Below are 21256 nucleotides of genomic sequence, written 5' to 3' on the forward strand. Positions count from 1 at the left end.
GATGACGAATACACGCTTGCAATGTGTGTTCACCGTGATGTCGCCAAATATGGATCCGACCATCATGATGCTGTAAAAAGCACCTGGATTCATCTGAAAAAATGAAGTTTTGCCATTCGTGCACCCAGGTTCGTCGTTGAGTACACAATCGTAGGCGCTCCTGTCTGTGATGCAGCGTCAAGGGTAACCGCAGCCATGGTCTCCGAGCTGATAGCCCATGCTGCTGAAAACGTCGTCGAACTTTTCGTGCAGATGGTTGTTGTCTTGCAAACGTCTCCGTCTGTTGACTCAGGGATCGAGACGTGGCTGCACAATCCGTTACAGCCATGCGGATAAGATGCTTGTCATCTAGACTGCTAGTGATACGAGGCTGTTGGGATTCAGCATGGCGTTCCTACCTGCTACAGTCATTGGATCTCGACCAACGCGAGTGGCAACGTTGCGATACGATAAACCTCAATCGCGATAGGCTACAATCCGACCTTTATCAAAGTCGGAAACGTGATGGTACGCATTTCTCCTCCTTACACGAGGCATCACAACAACGTGTCACCAGGCAACGCCGGTCAACTGAGGTTTGTGTATGAGAAATCGGTTGGGAACTTTCCTCATGTCAGCACGTTGTAGGTGTCGCCACCGGCGCCAACCTTGTCTGAATGCTCTGAAGAGCTAATAATTTGCACATTACAGCATCTTCTTCCTGTCGGTTAAATTTCGCGTCTGTAGAACGTCATCTTCTTGTTGTAGCAATTTTAATGATCAGTAGCGTATTTCTTGATTGCGTGTCGACGTTTCTTGATTTTCTTCACTATTACTTCAGGAATCGGGTCAGGCCACAGAATTTTCAGTCGTCTTTTTCCCAAGATTGGAATGTATACCACGTTCCATATCTCAATCTCCAGGAAGGTTCCGGTAGCCTTAATAGAAGTCAAAAGCTCTTCATTCATGCAGACGTGTGCATAGTGTATGAGCGTACGTTTCATGTAGAATCGAGCAACATACTGATATTGCTTCCTCTCAAGTACGTTTCTCAGAATGACCAAAATGAGAAATGCAGAGAAAGTGGAGTCCATGTGGACATTTACCGACATTCCCGGGAAACCCAAATTAGCAAGGCGTTTCTCTTCTACCATTCGCTCACAAACTACTCTCCCAAGCTCTCCTTACCAAATTAGAGCAACACAAGGAATGGAATGCAACCGAATTCAGCAAGGCTTATCTTGTGCATAATTGATGCGGAATGATGATACTGGATTGACGATACCATGGCGCCGTCAACCTATTAGCATAGTGGTCACGTTCGCATACTTCAAAAAGTCTACAGTTCGATTTACTGCACCGCTCTCCTTAACGTACTAAATGAATATTGCGTGCAAAACAAACTAACTAACTTAATCCAAGACTTTGAAAGATAACCTCTAATTCACAATTAAAGAGGGAGGAAATCCGCTAGCATTTTTACATAAAACCAAGCATAACGGAGAGTGATGGATTTCTCCACTCCTTCTCAGTCCGATGCCACATATCAAAATACGGCAGGAAGAAATATCTGTAAGAAATATTGGAACAAAAATTAAAGGGATCTATATCAAATGTTTTTCAATTGCCGATGACGAATAATATTTAAGAAGCATAACACTCAATCCAGACGCGCCCTAGAAAGTTTCGTGTGATTGCTGTCAAGACTGGTCTGCCTATCTATTATGAGATTATGAGAAGACATTGTATGAGGAACTCAAACATTCAGATTTTGTATCCCTCTCGACGATATGTGGCAATATCATTCAGATTACTTAGGTGAAATTGTCGATGATAAAGTGAATATTGAAACTCGTGCAGAGAAAAGCCTTAAAACCAAGACATGTCATCTGGAATACACAGTAAGAAGTCTCTTTAACGAAAGCCAAACGTGGCCTAGCCGTTTTAGGCGCTTCAGTCTGGAACCGCGCTGCTGCTACGGTCGCAGGTTCGAATCCTGCCCCGGGCATGGATGTGTGTGATCTCCTTTGGTTATTTAGGTTTAAGTAGTTCTAAGTCTAGGGGACGCATGACCTCAGATTTTAAGTCCTATAGTGCTTAGAGCCATTTGAACCACTTTTGAAAGCGAAACTACGCCACTGACAAATAGCCGTCCCCCTCAGAAGAATTGGACGCCGTTGAGACACCATCAATAAAGGAATGTCACCGTCGCTGAAAACCGATATTGGGGAAAACTTTCGGATACCCAAGACGATATCTGGATGCGGAAAAATTCGGAAACATTTTATACCCGGACGGAATGAACAAGTTTTATGGAAGGAAAAGACGTCTGACATTTTATGGGCATAAATGGACGACACGTAACTGACCAAAAAAAACCGTTAAACTCATAAATGATACTAGAAAAACCAAAGTGAGATGGCTAACTGACAACCAGATAGTGTCAAGGAAGTGGCTGTTGAGCCACTGAAAAGTACACAGACTGCACAAAAACCGTAGAGGTAGATCGGCAGTCCCAGCTTCACACCCATACAACTAAAAGAGAGAATTTGCGCTCATCTGGGACCGCTGTGTCGTATGTATCAAGTAATGACAGTATTAGATTATGAGACTAAAGACGCTGCTGTGTTTGATTTTGTTGTTTATTACTGTAGGCTTGTTCCAACATCATTCTCATCTTCAGGTTATATCAGGTGGTCTTGATATACGTGTGACACCGATATCTCAGTTTCTGTCACATTATCGTATAAGTTGGCTCCTTCGAAGCCATAGATGTTATATTTTCTGTTGGAGCAGTTATTTATATAGCTGCTGCATGACGAAACTTACGTCGCTAACTCGACTGTCAATACAGCTGTCACGAAACGCCATAATTAAATAAGCTTTAATAATTCGACAACTACAAATAGCTAAAAAAAAAAAAAAAAAAACCACAAGAGCTCCAACAGCCTCCAACAGCCTCAAAGGAGCAAACTTAGACCATAGTGTGGCAGCAAGTGGGAGCCTACAGCGTTACCACAGTGGTAACACCGGTTCCCGTCAGATCACCAAAGTTAGGCGCTGTCAGGATGGGCTAGCACTTGGATGGGTGACCATCAGGTCTGCCGAGCGCTGATGACAATCGGGGGAACTCAGCTCATTTGAGGCAAACTGAGGAGCTACTTGACTGAGATGTAGTAGCTCCGGTCTCGTAATCTGACATACGGGTGGGAGAGCGGTGTGCTGACCATATGCCCCTCCATATCTACATCTACACCCAACGGTGTGTGGCGGAGGGCACTTTACGTGCCACTGTCATTACCTCCCTTTCCCGTTCCAGTCGCGTATGGTTCGCGGGAAGAACAACTGTCTGAAAGCCTCCGTGCGCGCTCTAATCTCTCTAATTTTACATTCGTGATCTCCTCGGGAGGTATAAGTAGGGGGAAGCAATATATTCGATACCTCATCCAGAAACGCACCCTCTCGAAACCTGGCGAGCAAGCTACATCGCGATGCAGAGCGCCTCTCTTGCAGAGTTTGCCACTTGAGTTCGTTAAACATCTCCATAACGCTATCACGGTTACCAAACAACCCTGTGACGAAACGCGCCGCTCTTCTTTGGATCTTCTCTATCTCCTCCGTCAACCCGATCTGGTACGGATCCCACACTGATGAGCAATACTCAAGTATAGGTCGAACGAGTGTTTTGTAAGCCACCTCCTTTGTTGATGGACTACATTTTCTAAGGACTCTCCCAATGAATCTCAACCTGGTACCCGCCTTACCAACAATTAATTTTATATGATCATTCCACTTCAAATCGTTCCGCACGCATAGTCCCAGATATTTTACAGAAGTAACTGCTACCAGTGTTTGTTCCGCTATCATATAATCATACAATAAAGGGTCCTTCTTTCTATGTATTCGAAATACATTACATTTGTCTATGTTAAGGGTCAGTTGCCACTCCCTGTACCAAGTGCCTAACCGCTGCAGATATCCGCAACCAGTGACGCCCGTGGGTTGAATGTGACATGTCGGTCTGTACAATTGGGCCTTCATGGCTTGTTCGGGCGTATTTTAGTTTTTTAGACAGCAACTGCGACATCAAAGTCAAATGGATATCAAGAGCACCTGATATAATATGAACATGATAATCACGCCGAAATAGGCCTACATTAGCAAACAATATAATCAAACATAGCAGCATCTTTGGTCTCATAACATAATATAACAAAAGAAAGGAGTCTAGAACAAGGACTTTTCAGTCGGCTGGCGACCCACAGTGATTATACGGTTTGAAAATGATTTGTCATCCTGCTCAATCACGCTAATTTCAACGAAATTACATATTTTGACCAGTATCGACCATCCGCGGTCTCCTGGATAATTGAGTCAGCAAATGAAAGACAAGTTGGGCTAATTACGTCCAAATTAAAATACAGTAAAAAAAAGTCATATCGTAAAAACACATGTTGTTGTTCAATTACACCACCGCGGAAACCACATTGTCAATAAATATACTTATATGAGGAGGGCTCTGTATATAAAAGCTGATATCCTGATGGGGTAATGACAAGGTTTTCATTTCCTATCGAAATATTTCAATAAAAAAGTATTCAAACAAATTTAAAAGAGGGTAATACTTCATCCGTTAAAATGTACAATGCTCGATTATGAAACTTGCCGTTATCACAGATGTGACGAATCAGTAACATACAGGCGCATTTCGATACAAGTATGACAGTACGTCGCTAGGTGACTATGTCTGTAGCTGAGTGATGAGCGCGGCTCCGAGGCGGAGGACCCGGATTCGATATCCGGAATCGCAAGTGATTTTCCCTTGGTGGGAGAACTGGAAAGGGGTGCGGATGATGCAATTGGAGGAGCTGCTTGACCGAGTAGTAGCAGCTCCAGGCCACGAAAACTGAATATGGTCGGGAGGGACGTTTTCTCACCCTACACCTCTTCATACCACCTCCAGTGCTGCCATTGGAATGGGGGGACACGGCGGCTGGTCGGGGCTGATGGACTCGGAAAGACCTGTGGCCAGGAATCTGCGCCTACGCTAGTAAGTACCCACCTAACCTTAATGTTCTTTAAACATGCTTTAAAATTTCATATTGTGTAGGATGTATCTTAAATATTATTGCTAAAAGGAAACACTGAAATTATTTAGGACTTCTAGTGTACATTATTTCAATTCTGACCACCGTAAGGCACTAAAATATGGCGTCGTGTTCGACACACTTATTCAGTTTACTGTCGACTGTTTTGTAACTCGTCTCGGGGTTTAGTGATTAGCGTCGGGCTCAGTTACTGATTGGTTCAAAACGGTTCAAATGGCTCTGAGAACTATGGGACTCAACATCTTAGGTCATAAGTCCCCTAGAACGTAGATCTACTTAAACCTAACTAACCTAAGGACATCACACACACCCATGCCCGAGGCAGGATTCGAACCTGCGACCGTAGCAGTCCCGCGGTTCCAGACTGCAGCGCCAGGACCGCACGGCCAGTTACTGAATGGGTCGGAGACTTTTTTCGCTCGAGGACTGATCGTTACTGTTGTCCTAATTATTTCAGCTCTTCTATATCGACTCGAAAGTCGTCAAAATGGCGTCAAATAGACCTGAACAAGGCGGCCGATCTACTTGGAATGGGGTCACCAAGCCAACAATGCCAAACTATCGTTTCATTTTTTTGATGACAGCATTCTCGCTCAGACCACACGAACAGGCCTGCGGGCAGACTCGACCCGTCCCGTACTCGCTGCGTTTACATGCAGCTCCTGCCGTCAGGTGAAATGATGCGTGGTTATAAAATGCTGTCAAAATGTTAAAACATGCGAAAACATTGTCTTCATTTAGCACTTTATCCGGGACTTTTCTTTTAGCACACATGTCCAAGAGTATTCTTTTACCAACTCTGGGCAAGATTTTTCAATTTTCGTACCTGTTAATAAAGCTACTCTTTTCCTTACTAAGATGAAGTCCCATGGCTGATTTCTTGCTTTCCTACAAATGAAGGGCTTACTTCAATAGTGGTGCAAGTCAATTTTTGTTCATTCTGAGATACAGAGTCCTAAAGTTAAATGAGCGCTAAAAAATCTGCAGTTGAGATACCAGAAATATTCAAGGACATGGCTTCTTGCTAGAGATGAACCTTTCTTCCTGTTTGTTTCGACCATTAATTTCAGAAGTATTATAGATAGAAAAGTGGAGGTAATGGACTTGTACCACCATTGAAATAAGCCCTTCATATGTTCGTTGATTAAACGTCGAAGGACAAGCCACTTTATCCTACGTCTACATTTACATCTACATACATACCCCGCAAGCTAGTCTATGGTGCATGGTGGATGGTGCCTGTATGGCGGAAAGTACAGTGTACCATTACTAGTCGTTACCTTTCACGTTCCATTCGCAAACAGAAGTAGGGGAAAACGACTTTCTAGGTGCCTCCTTACGCGCCTTAATTTCTCGTATTTATCTGCGTGGTTCTTACGCTATAAGTACATCGGTGGCAGTAGTAGTTCTGCAGTCAGCTTCAAATGCCGGTTCTCTAAAATTTGTCAAAAGGGGTTCCTCGAAAGGAACATCGTCTTCTCTCCAAAAATTCCCATTTGAGTTCACGAAGCATCTTCGTAATACACAGCCGGCCGGAGTGGCCGTGCGGTTCTAGGCGACACAGTCAGGAGCCGCGCAACCGCTGCGGTCGCAGGTTCGAATCCTCCCTCGGGCATGGATGTGTGTGATGTCCTTAGGTTAGCTAGGTTTAAGTAGTTCTAAGTTCTAAGGGACTGATGACCTCAAATGTTAAGTCCCGTAGTGCTCAGAGCCGTTTGAACCATTTTTTTTCGTAATAAACACATCTTGATTGAACCTACTGGTGGAAGATCTATCATCACGCCTCGGAACTGCTTCGATGTCTTCTTACAGTCCCACCTGCTAGTGTTCCCAAACACTCGGACAGTACTCTAGAAAGTGTTCTAAACGAGATCTTCCTTGTAGATGAGCTAGATGTTCCTACAAGTCTCGCAATAAAGTGAAGTCAACTATTCGTCTTCCCTACTACCGTCCTAACACTGTGGTCAATGGACAGCGCCTGTATTAGTAATAAAAGGATCCTGGGTCTCGGAATCGAAGCCAGCCACTGCTTAAATTTTGAATAAAAATGGCAAAAGTGGCGACCGAAGGCGTCAGGCATAAGAAATCACCCTCGTTCTGCCAATGGCCTTGTCATTGAGGATGGAGGAGGAGGCAGAGGTGCAGTGCACTCTGTTGTCCTTGGGAAGGGGAAACTACCCCTAAAGGCGAAGAATTGCAACGATCAACGACATGAGGATGCAGGAGGCAACGGAAGCCACAGTCTGAAAGACACATAATGTATACCCACCGGACATGTGATAGAAAAAGTATCATGTTCATCTCTACATTGGCAAAAGATTTCGGATTCGGCCCCATTCGTATCTATGGGTGTGAATTGCCCAAATGGGGTGGGGGAGGGCGGGAACGCGATGGATTGCCTGAAAAAAGAAGAATAATCAACGAAGGGATAACATTCTGTGAGTCAGAGAACCTGAAATTGAAGGAAGAGTAATATCAACAGCAGCAGAAAATGGTATAACGTGTGTACGATTCGTTATCAATGTCCCAGTAGGGCGGAGAATTAGCTATTGTGAACAGTTCAGTGATAAGATTGTTCACTTCAGATACGATAGCAAACCAAGACCGACAACGATAGTTCAGGTATACATATCGGCGTCGTAACCAGAACATGAAGGAACAGAGAAAATATGTGAGGAAATGGAAGAGTTATTTCAGTATCTAAGGGAAATGAGAATCAAACAATCATAGGGGACTCAAACGTGGTTGTAGGCGATAGGAAAAAAAAGGGTTACAGAGGAGTATGGAATTGGCTGTAGGAGTGAGAGAGGAGAAAAACTAATTGAGTACCGAAATAACATTCTGGATTGTAAAGCGTACCCAAGGAGCAGATACAGACACAGACAGAAATACAGTAATGATGAGGAGTACACTGTAGTTTGCCGGCCGCTGTGACCGAGCGGTTCTAAGGGCTTCAGTCCGGAACCGCGCTGCTGCTACGGTCGCAGTTTCGAATCCTGCCTCGAGCATGGATGTTTGTGATGTTCCTAAGTTACTTTGGTTTAAGTAGTTCTAAGTCTAGGGTACTGATGACCTCAGATGTTAAGTCCCATAGCGCTTAGAGCCATTTGAACCAATTTACATTGGAGTTTAAGAGACACTTCCGGAAGAGTCGGTGTGAAAGGAAGTGGGGTACTGAAACACTGAGGAATAATGACATGTGCTTGAAGTTCGCCAAGGATGTGGGTACTACGATAAGGAATACCACAGTAGGCATTTCAGTTGAAGAGGAGTGGACGTCTCTAAAAATGCTAATCACGGATGTTGAAAGGAAAAACATAGGTACTATGAAGGCAACTGCAAAGAAACCTTGGGTAGCAGAACAGATACTTCAACTGATCGACGAAAGAAGGAAGTTAAAAAAAAAGGAAAACGGCTCGGAAATAACACCACTTAAGAATGAAATAAACGGGAAGTGCAGGGTAGCCAAGTCGAAGTGACTGCAGTAAAAGTGCGAAGAAACCGAAAAAGCAGTGCTCGTTGGAAGGACCGACTCAGCACATAGAAAAAAACCTTCTCTGAAATTAAAAGCAATGGTGAGAACATTAAGGGTGCTATGGAAATTCCAGAATTCCAGATTAAATGCAGAGGAGAACACAGATAAGTGGAAAGAGCACATTGAAGGACAGTATGTGTGGGTGACATATTTGATGACGTGACAGAAGAAGAGATTAGAGACGATGTGGAACAGTATTAAAGGTAAGAAGAGCTTTGGAAGACTTGAAATCAAATAAGGCAGAAGCAATGATAACATTGCATCGGAATTTCTAAAATCATTGGTGAAGTGACTATTCAAGACAGTGTGCAAAATCGTAGAGACTGGCGATATACTATCAGACTTTCGCAAAAGTATCGCCCACACACATCCGAAGATAGCAAGAGCCGATATATGCGAAAACTATCGTACAATAAGCTTAACAGCTCATGCAACTAAGCTCGATGTGGGTTATGTGACGATTAATTTGGTATCAGGAAGAGTAAAGACACAAGAGAGGCAGTCCTGTCGTTGCCTCGATAATGGAAACAAGACTGAGGAAAAATCAAGACATTTTCATAGGATCTGTCGACCTGGAAAAAGTGTCCGGCAATGTAAAATGGTGCGTGTAAGACAATGTAAAACGAGGCAAGGAAGCTAAAGCTAAAGAAAAATAATATAAAATATGTACAAGAGTCAAGAGGGAACAAGACTGGAAGACCAAGTACGAAGTGCTTGGATTAAGGAGGGAGTAAGACTGGGATGCAGTCTTTCAAATCTGCTCTTCAATCTACACATCGAATAAGCAATGACGGAAATAAATGAAAGGTTGAAAAATTTCATTAAAATTGAGGGTGAAAGGATATAAACGATAAGATTCGCAGGTGCCACAGAAATCGTCAGCGAGAGTGACGAAGATTTACAGGACCTGTTGAATGGAATAAACAGCCTAAATAGTATAGAATCTTGGTTGAAAGTAAACCGAAAAGACAAAGGCGTAATAAGAAATGCGGAAATGAGAACAGCGAGAAACTTAATACCTGAATTGGGAATCACAAAGTAGGCGAATATAAAGGATTTTTCTACCTAGGCAGCAAAATAACCCATGGCGAACGGAGCAAGGACATATAAAGCAGACTAGCACAGCAAAGACGGAATTCCTGGCGAAGAGAAATCTACTGGTATTAAACGTAAGACTTAAATTGAGTAAGAAAGTTCTGAGAATATACGTTTGGAGCACATCATTGATGGTAGCAAAGTATGCTCTGTGGTAGCACCTGAAAGAAAGAGAATCCAAAGCGTTTGAGATGTGGCGGTACAGAAGTATGCTGAAAGTTAGGTGGACTTATAAGATAAGGAACGAGGAGGCTCTCCGCAGAATAGGTGAAGAGAAGAACATATCGAAAACACTGACAAAAAAAAAAGGGACAGGATAATAGAGCACATGGGATCAAATTTATATGATGCGTCTCCATTGTATGTCATAACTATTTTCTTTTTATTTTCATTGAGTTTTCTTCGTTGAGTTTATTACATACTTTTATTACAGTTAGCGGATGATAATTATGAGCAATGACTATCTGTTGGGGTGTTCTAACTTCTTTCTTGTTGGACGTCATAGAATTCTGTCTATCGTCTCGTATGCAAGGACACTTCTCTTGTATGGTCATTAAAAGAGTGGTTTGTGCAATGGTGGAAGTGAAACACGGTATGTGTTTTATGTCGTGACATAACATTATGGTACTGTATTTTACTTTCAACGTAAGGTGCATGACATCTAAATTTTAAAACGTAATAGTCTTGTAGATCGGCGAATAGCCGTTACCTGCGAAAACCGCTCATTTGATTGCAATTAGTAAGACTATGGTGGACAACATATTTTCTGAAATAACTATGCATGTGGAAAATCTCTTAGGCAATTGTACGACGACAGACACATAGTGCCAGGATGAAGATGTTTTGGGAAGATGAAAACAAGTAAAGCTAACAAGTTCTTTTACGTGCTTCTTAAAGGGTGAAACAAAAAAATGATAATAAATATGTGATTCGGTCGAGAGATTTATGGTCGCTCAACTAGGAAGTATTTTTGGTGCACACTTCAGTGTTACCCATTCCCTGTAGCTTCCTATCCTGCAGTCCTGCATAGTGCCTCCCCTGGTTGGAGCTATAACTCGCCGCGGCACACATCAGCCATGACAAATTTATACGCGTAGTAGGCCGCCGTGTCACAGCAAGTTACGGCCGCGAAGAACGGCCCAGCAACTTGAGCGAGCCACCTCGCTCACCCCTTCCTTCTGTCGCTAGCTTGTTCCGTAATACAAAGTAGTGGGGGTGGGAGAGGGGTGGGAGAACAGGGGGGGGGAGGGAGCACACGAGCAGCAGGCGAGAGCGAGGGCACTCTACCAGACCAGCGGGAGGGGCGATTCTCTCTCTCTCTCTCTCTCTCTCTCTCTCTCTCTCTCTTGTGGCCTCCATCTTTTGTTCCTCTGCTTGTGAAAACTTTTACATGGTCGCTGGAGAAAGTTACCCTTGCCGCGCATTCGATACAGTCCACAAAAAACTTTAGAATGACACCTGTTTCACAGAAACGGAGTTACGAGTAACTGCCGCTTTCAGTCAAAAGTGTCATTTGCAGTATCAGATTAACTTTTTTTTCTTTCTCCCAAAACACAGCGGCTTATTCCAAAATAATGGGCTCAGGGCTGAACCAGTGCTGTGGATCCTAGCGGGGTGGTGGGGAGGGGGGGGAGGAATTTTGTGGTAAAGAACCTGGAGACATCAACATATTAGAAAATTTTTCAAATTAAAAGCCAGTAACTCAAATTTTTTTTATTATTTAATTGTTTAATATTTTACTATATAACTTGTATTTCAACGAGATGATGAAATTGAAGGAAAAAAGGGGAATTCCACTTCATTTTTTAACATTGCTATGAACAATTATATTTAAAAAAATAAGACTTTGAGATCCATGCCCATGCAAAAATCAGTAATACAGTTTTAAAAATAGGTCGCACCTGTATGGCCAGTGGGAAACTCTAGAAACCAAGGTTCAAATGGCTCTGAGCACTATGGGACTCAACTGCTGAGGTCATTAGTCCCCTAGAACTTAGAACTAGTTAAACCTAACTAACCTAAGGACATCACAAACATCCATGCCCGAGGCAGGATTCGAACCTGCGACCGTAGCGGTCTTGCGGTTCCAGACTGCAGCGCCTCTAACCGCACGGCCACTTCGGCCGGCTAAAAACCAAGAGTTCGCGGAATCAAATTCTCAGGGACCGTGGAAATATTCAGTTTGCCTTTAATGTAGGCTTCTCCTCTCAACAATACGAAGAGTCACCAGGAACGACAACGGGTTCGGCATCCACGTTAAAATGTAGAGTGCCCTTTCATCGGTTGGGAAGAACACATTACTTCCTTCCACATACGTCTCGTGAGAATAATTACGAGGGAATTCGAGAAATTCGAGCTAATATCGAGGTTTGCAGACAATCATTTTTGCCACGCGCCATTCGGGAGTGGAACAGGAGAAGTGGGGAACACGTAGTGGTGTCCAAAGTACCCTCCGCCACGAGCCGTCAGCCTGCTTGTGGAGTATATACAGTGTGAACCAGAACTCAACCGACAAACTTTCAGAGGTTGTAGTATGGACCAAAACAAGATAGAAATGTATAGTAAACACAGGATCTAAAATAAAGATCTATGAGCACTTACTAATGTTGGGTAATGTGAAACAAATCTCTTGTAATCTGTTCTACTGCAATCGCTTTGCTTTCCATATTGTGGGAGGAAGTAGTACGGACTAACGCAAGAAAGAAAAGTCCACTAAAAATGTGGTCTAAAACGCGTACCTTAAGAGTGATAGTAATGGAAATCAGTACAAAGGCACGGAGTTTTGTAGGAAAATTGACACTGTGTGTTCAATAGTTACGCACAGTGTATATACAATAGTATGAGATCTAGTATGCCTACAGATGTAGTCAGATGGTATCGAACCTGATATCAGTAATGGAGTACACAGCAAGACATCATCGATTCGTGTCGCAAATGGTGGAACTCGGTGTAAAGGCAGTCGGTTCTGAACGCTGTTAGAGCGCGCGTACATGCCTTTACTGCAGATAGGAAAGAGACACCATTAGTGACCGCGTGTTGCGTTCATAAATCACCATTGTGGCAATGCCACATTGAAAACAGTTACCACATGATGAAAAAGTAAAAATCTGTGCATACAACGATGTATGAGTCTAACTTTCAAGTCACCAAAAAGTTAAACCGCTCAGTGATTGATAATTTCGTTAGTCTGGGCGCACCACACGGACGCAACGGAAAATATGAGCAAAGCAGAAAATTATATGAGGTATCAGAATGATTACTTTTCGCAAAGAAAGAGTTACAAAACCATTATTCTATTCAATTTGTTGTTGATTTATAGTTTTCAGTAACTGCCAGACGTGTACAACAAATTGTGTCAAATGACAAACATTTTGCACTCAAGAAACGACTGCAGAACCCTGCTGCAACACCCAGACATAAACAGGATAGAATGTAGCTTACTGAAAAATATACGTCGTGCACATAAAACTTGGGATAAAGTGACCTTCAGTGACGAGAAGTAGTATAATTTAGATGGGACAAATGGATTTCACTATTATCGGTATGATCTGATAACAGAGCACCAGGTAAGAATGAGCAGAAATTTTGGTGGTGGAAGCGTTACGATTTGGGTAACCTTCTGCATTAAAGGTAAGTCAGTCATTGCTTGACTGAACACTAGAGTGGACTTGTACAAGCAGACGGAGATGCTAGAGACAGAATTGTTTGGAATGTGTGAGGACCTAGGCGACGAAAGTCTAAGTTTCACCAAGATACTACTTCTGTGTATGTTTCTGATGGAACCAAAAGGTAGTTTGGAAGTAAAGATATCGATGTCTTGCCCTGCCCAGCACTTACCCCGTGGAAAACGCTTCGGGAATACTTGAAAGACGTGTTTATCGCAATGGAAGGCAATTTGAGGCCACGTGTGAGCTGAGAAAGGCGATACGAGAAGTGTGGGCTAAAATTTCATTGCAAGAACAACACGTACTAACCAAATCATTACCAAAGAGAATTTTTGAGGTGAACAGGAAGATCGGAGATTGGACATAGTACTAAAAATGCAATAACACAAAAGGACAATGAGTGCCTTAATACCAATTTCCATCCAGAAAATGCAAACGCCTTATTTTGTTAGTGTTGTTATGATAGGAACTGTCTAGTACCGTGATGATTGTTTATGTCGTATATGTATCTACTACTATTACAATATATTTGATACATGTATGGTTAAGACTATCTACTGACTATTTCGCAGGCACTCTGCCTTTATACCGACTTCCACTACTGTCTGAATACTTGTTCAGTAGAAACGATGCGATTGTTCCAGTTGGCGGAACCTAATCCCAGTTTGCCTATTTAATGGCTTCCAGGGGCAACAGAAAGTTGGTTTTCAATGTTTCATGTAAATAGTGGTCGTGATAATGTACTAATTAACAGACACAAACTTATGTGAAAGATTCAACGCAGTAAGACAACTATTACAGTCATAAACTGTGTACATATCTTGAGGTACCGCAATTCACCGTGCATACACAGTGTCCCAAAAAGGATTTGCATTCTTTCAACTTCGATACCTTGAACAAAAATAACAAAACCTACTAATTTTGAAGTCACATAAGTGTTCACGACATTACTGATGAAGTTTCCCTGTTAAAGATGTCCAAATTGTCTTCCATCAACAGCAATACAGCGTCTGCCACGCTGCGGAACAAACAGACTTACGTGTGTCATAGTTGTCATTGGAATGGATTCACTGGCAGTCGCCTCTCTCATCTCATCTAGCGTACGTGGTTTTGTGGCGTAGAGGGTGTCCTTTAAAGTTCCATACAGAGAGAAATCTAGCGGGTGAGGCGTGGCGCCTTTATATCACTCCTGTCTGGAGCCTGCGTATCGGGAGAATGACACATGCGTGCAGAGTGACAGGTGGTATGAAGCGGGTTCAGTCGAGTACGTAGTTCTAACTTTTATCCCGCAGAGTTCAGTAACGGACAGAGACATTCAAGAAACAGGACAAGAGAATGTTTTTTTGAATTGTATTGTTTATTTCTCCAAGGTTTTTTGTTTATTTATGTTTGTACTGTTTTGTATATGTTTTAGTAGTGTGAATCATGCGTGAATGTGGTTTAAAGTAAATATGTAGATCATTGTTATACTGACAAACGCTGTACGAACTAGCGTGAGAAATTTTTACGACAGTTTGAAAGCAGACGACAGCTAATTTTGTACCAGAGTATGTTAAGTAAGTTTCTGGTAAAATGAAAGCTAATTCGAGTGCAAATGAAAATAGTTAACGACGTAAAGTATAAATACAATATCAGAATGTTAAATATTTATTTTTGAAAAAAGTAAAATTCGAAAGTGTGTTATTTGTTGATTGGTTAGTCATGAAAAGCGCAGACTAACTCGGGAAAATATTTTTCTATTGGCCTTAAAGAAAATCGACCAATCAGAACGGAGTATTCTTAGAGCGTCTTTTCTCTTGGAGACAGGGAATGCTTACAGCACTCTAGGTAGTCGGAGAAGAGCCTTTCAGTGGTACTGACGTGTGTGGTATGAGCTCCGAAAGAAGGTATAGTTTAGTTTGCCGGTTTTAGCTGTGCTACATGCCTCAAAAGTGCTTTAGAATGAAGGCATATTTATTCTGTTTTTTTTTTTTTTTTTTTTTTTTTTTTTTTTTTTTTGAGAAAGTACGGGTTTTGAAGTAGTTTTGTGTATGACAAAAGACAGTAATTTCGCGTGACATATTGAGCAGATCGGTGACCAAAAACTTGAGTGCATTAGACACCGATAAACTTAATAGTGTGGCGAGCATTTTCATTTAAGTAGAATCCGCTTTTAGTAGCTGTTTAGATTTCGTGAAATACATTATCATAAACTTGCTAACGTGATTGAAAGGGTCTGTGCATGATCGTGTTAAGATTAGCACGGGCTTGACAGTGAACGTGTACATTTCAAGGTTTTTTCGATTTTTCCCGATTTTTTAGAGTATTTACGTTGTATGCAACTTGGTGCGAGTCGCAGTACGGTAGGTTTCTGCTCGGCTTCCCTACCGGCGATCTACTGCGACGAGTTCACAGGTAGGTGCAGGTAAAAAGCCAGAAAAGAACCGTGCCACCGTACGGCGTTAGATCGGGAGATCTGGGTGGAGACTCAACACTCCCTTGTCGGCGTATCCACCTCTCAACAAATGCTTGATCCAGGAACTGCCGTACGCCACGATGCTAATGTGACGCAACTCCGATTTGTTGGGGATAAAAAGGCAAGGGAGGGGGGGGGGGGGGGCGGGCTGAACATGGTAAGGTACTTAACACCTTTCGCTATTCCTGTAAAAAAGAAAGCTCCTAAATGTCCTCATACATACCACATTACACTAATAATCCAGCACGATCAACAGCTCGACAGCTCGAACCTCAGTAACGTGGGGATTACCTCTTGCCCCGTACACAGATTGATGGTTCCATCCAGTTTAAACGACTCCCCAGCAGGCCAAACAATGACATTAGTCAACTGGTCACTATAGAAAATCCATTTAAAAAAAATTCGAGGAGTCTATCCGGATCGTACTTATTCACCTCGTGAAATAACCTGGGAATCTAGGGCTTCTACTGTACTTGCTTTAAAATTCGACGAACGCTTGGTTTTCTTGAATCCATTTTACGCGCAGTTTGCCCTTTGAACTTCCTTGAGGGTCTTGCGGAAGCTTTACCGCTGTGTCTATTCCTCTTTCGTCTATTCCTTTCTCGTCCGCTGCTGACTTCCTGCCGCACAATCCCTTCCTCAGATAACGCTCGCTTCCTTCCCTCTCAAATTCGTCGCGTAATTTCGTTAATGTTGCACGTCACGGTAGCGCAGTATCAAACTCTGCCAGCCATCTTGTCTGCATTTCTGTCATGCTCTCCACTTTCCAACAACTCTTTAAAATCCACTTTCTATGCTCCAAGGCCAAGTTCCCAGGTATTTTGTTATTTACGTGTAGTTAATTTCAACAGAAAAAAAACATAATAAAGAGAAATGAATGGCTGCACACAATAGTCATGAGAGCACCATATACGAGTAATAACAACTGAATCAGGTTATCATTAATACCTCTTCAGTTATTAAAGTTCAAAAAGTGTAAACCCCTTTCTGGGACACCCTGTATATACCCAGATTACATTCATCCAATATTTGAAAATAAGAGCACTTTATGACTTGCAACAAACTTTATCTTTGCACTAAATTTAATTTAAATTTTGTTTAATTTCAATCTTTTGCGAAGGTTTTTTTTGCTCGCACACTCGCAAAATGAGAGAATGAAAAGAGTTTTGTTATCTACTACATTTTCCCTGCTCATATAGGGGGAAAACTGCCGCATCAGGCACGGCGTTTTAATTTATTTCTTCTGAACTACTAATTGTATTTCCGACACTTTTTGCATACAGTGAGCTCTTATAGAACTGAATGTACCGGAAAAATTATATCATTGTACAAATCATGGTTCAGGAAACGTGACTATAAAACACTGAGATGCGTGAAGAACTAGCTTTTCCTTCAAAATATACTCATCCAATGTTTGATAATGGGATCACTTCCAACAAACATTAAAAACTGTTTGAAATCTTTTCGCAACTTGCTCTAGCCGGTCGCTGTCGCCGGACGGTCCTAGGCGCTTCAGTCCGGAACCGCGCTGCTGCTACGGTCGCAGGTTCGAATCCTGCCTCGGGCATGGATGTGTGTGATGTCCTTAGGTTAGTTAGGTTTAAGTAGTTCTAAGCGTAGGGGACTGATGACCTAAGATGTTAAGTCCCATACTGCTTAGAGACGTTTGATCCAACTTGCTCTCGCTTATATGGTTAACGTCAAAGTTTTACACGTTAGCGCATTTGTAAACTAATCTTACGTTTGAAAAACGTTTTATTCATGAGATTTGGATTCCTTAAAAAAATAGGTGAAATGGTTTCCAACTAAAACTTGCACGATGGTCGCTAGAACTTTCTATGCCGCAACGTCCCAGTACGCTATCTGTCACACGCTGTAATTTTAAGACATCAGTTAAATTTTCCGTAACATCTTGTTAGCGAATAAAGTTATCTGCAAATGGTTCTTCCAGGTGAAATTCAAGAACCTGCTCCTAGCGGTTTTTCTAATTACAATGCCACACATTTAACGGGGCACCGATGGGAATTTGATGCTAGTGCTAGGTTCGAGGCATGAATGCTTACTTCAACCGTATCAGATGTCCACTGAAAATTTAAATTCCTTGCTTTTTAATTTTATCGAAATTTCGGGTATAATTATTATATATCTGTCTTTTCAACAGAAAGCTCATATTCTGGAACATATCTACAAATGGTATTTTAATACACAAAAATTAAACTTCAGTTAATGTATTTGTAAGTATAACGTTCCTTTCGTACTGCCCTCCTCAATACCACGGTAATAGCACATATTTTCCACTTGTGTGCAAGACGTGAGACATCTTGCAAAACACACAAGAGGAAGCGTACCTTGCACTCTACTTGAGAGCCTACAAGATCATAGCAATTTACAAACCAAAAATTCTATTATTTTATTTGATTTTCGTTTGCGTCCACTCTTTTCCTATTTAGCAGTGACCAGACCCAAAATGCCGTTGTCTGTCACCGCAGCTGTTGTTCCCTTCCTTTGTTTAGGAAAGGGAACCAGAACTGGCGTAGGTGACATTTCTTCAAATAATGATTCGGCGCAACTCTTTTTCATATGTTTCGGCCTCTGGCTGCGGGCGGTGCGAAATCTGGCCCTTCGGAAGGTGCTGGGTCATCTAAATGAGGAACTTCTAGGAGCGTTTATCAACTGAGTACCTGAAACTGAGGAATCCTGTTCCGATATTTTCTGTGAATTATATAGGAAAATACCTAAAGCCTTAGAAACACAGCAAGTATTTGTTCAAGTTTCAGCTTTCTGCCACGTCTCTTCGAAAAGAGAACCAAACCTGAAACAGTGAAAACTTTCTTTCAAGATAAAACAATTCCTCAGTGCAAACGGTATTTCGAATGTCAGAAGAAACACCGATCTATGGGCTGAAGGTAATGTGTCGGATGAAGTGGCAGGTATATCAATATGATATCATGATTACCAGCCAGTTTTAGCATATCTGGATCAGCGCTGTGAGATTAGTGGCCATCTAGAATCAGTAACAATTTACCTTGTGATTTTCTTGGGATGAACTGCTGTCTCACCCAGGAGTTTACGTTCTGCATTAGCGGATAGTTTCAACGTTCAAACATACAAGCACGTTTCCCTGTTACGACATGCCTTTGTAGTGACCAGTCATGTATAGCTTTCCTTCAGTACCTGGCGGGGCAAAATTTGATTGAATTTTCTCATTTGGAGAAGACAGAAGGGACGATCAAAACCCAAGACTGCTTAAATATTTTTTTATTGAAGACAACCGGTTTCGACATATTTTGCTGTCATCTTCGGGTTTAAAAATATGTTTTTGTTATGAAACGTCTTCATTTTAAGTTGGACTTCACGCAAAGTTGTCATATGTGCAAATGGTCAAGTCCATAATTATATATACCACTAACAGATGATTGTTACGTCACAAAAAACACTGCACAACAATAGCACATCTGGATACATAACTTGAACATATTCTAAACATTGAAAATCCACCTTAAAAGGTGTGAGGTCCAACATAAAATGAACACGTTACGTAACAAAAAGATTTTTTACGACTCGAAGACTGACAGCAAACTCTTTCGAGACCGGCTGTTTTAAATAAAGAAATATGTATAGAATTTGGCTTTAGGATGTTTTTAGCAAGTAAAACAGATCGCTCCTTCTGACTTCTCATCAGAAAATTCAATCAATTGGGGCCTTGGCGGGCACTGAAGGAAACCTATCCGTTACCGGATATGCAAAAGAATGTGAACAGGTGTACCCTACACACAAAAAATTGGAAATTTGTCGTAAGATCTTTTGGGAACAAACTTCTGAGGTCATCGGTCCCTAAGCTTACACACTACGTAATCTAACTTAAACTAACTTACGCTAAGGACGACACACACACCCGTGCTTGTACCCTACGCACACCTTTGTAATAAGTTCACTTCACTGATGCAATGACACGTGCTCCTTTCCATATTCATTTCGTTTAACAACATGAGCAGTTGACAAACGATGGTGATTATAACTTTCATGATACACAACTGACTCTTTGACGACTTACATCAGTTCGTCTGTTTTACGTTATGTGTATCTGTGGTAGCGTTGTGAACTTTGGCTGCAGTTAACTCTGGTCACCTATCAACACGTTAAAGTCAGTTGATCTAACTGCTGTTCGTGGTACAAACCAATTTCGGATACAGCAAGATGGCGTTCGCTTCCATCCCTATCTTTCCCCATTTCTTATTCCTTCCATATTATGGCCATACACATACCTCAAGGTACTGTTCCTCTTATTAACATCCTCCCTACAACCTTCTACATTCACAGGGTGTTCAAAAATTAAATGCACAAACTGATAGGTATGATGACGGAGACAATGCTATACATATTTCTTTTTGTACCATCATGGATATGGGCCGGCCGAACTGGCCAAGCGGTTCTAGGCGCTACAGTCTGGAACCACGTGACTGCTACGGCCGCAGGTTCGAATCCTGTCTCGGGTATGGATGTGTCTGATGTCCTTAGGTTAGTTAGGTTAAAGTAATTCTAAGTTCTAGGGGACTGATGACCTCAGAAGTTAAGTCCCATAGTGCTCAGAGCCATTTGAATCATTTTTTTGGGACAGCGGTGGGCCAGTTATTTACAATAGAAGTTTTTCTTTGGTAAGCATACATATCGATAAGCAACAAGGTTCAGGAAATACATATTAAGTGAGTATGAAACGGCCAGGAGGTCATTGGGTGCAACTGAGAATAAACGCGTTGTAGTACTTTATTGTTCTGAACAGTATCATAATAAACATTCAAAAGGAGTACCATATAGCATCTTCGCACTGGCAGAACAGACGTAGCAGTGCGTCAGTGTTCAATGGAAGATGTGTGGCTTGGACTGCATGCGTGTGGCCGCTGCAAGAATTCTTACAGCAAATTTTGCTTCTGAGTGCGGAAGACTAGAATAAATAGACTTTTGTTTTCGAGTAGCCCCGTAGAAAAATACTAATGAGGAGGACTCTGTGGATTTAGAGCCAATATACAAGTCCTCCTGTGCCGACTGTCAAAAGTACGCGTTAATACTACACGTGCTGCTTTTGTAAAGTGCTTCGGGCCCCCCATCACGCTGGCTCAGTGCGAGCGTCAGAACGTCACAAAACTACGTACAGCAAATCGACTTTGGTGTAAGGAGGCACTTTTTATCTCCTTCAACACGGGTGTGTTTACTCACTAAGCGCTTACAGCACCTGATTGTTGAAAAGAGATATATTTGTTCTTCGGGCAACGTGCATTTGAAACCGAGACAGAAGCCAATAGACAGTTTGTCAACAAGTGGTCACGAGAGCATTAACAATTTTGATAAATGTGATGTTAGCGCCGTCATAATATATGTCAGCCTGCAAATTGAATTTTTGAACAATCTGTATGCTATCAAA

The sequence above is a fragment of the Schistocerca americana genome, chromosome 6, assembly GCF_021461395.2.
Source record: "Schistocerca americana isolate TAMUIC-IGC-003095 chromosome 6, iqSchAmer2.1, whole genome shotgun sequence".
Lineage (NCBI taxonomy): Eukaryota > Metazoa > Arthropoda > Insecta > Orthoptera > Acrididae > Schistocerca > Schistocerca americana.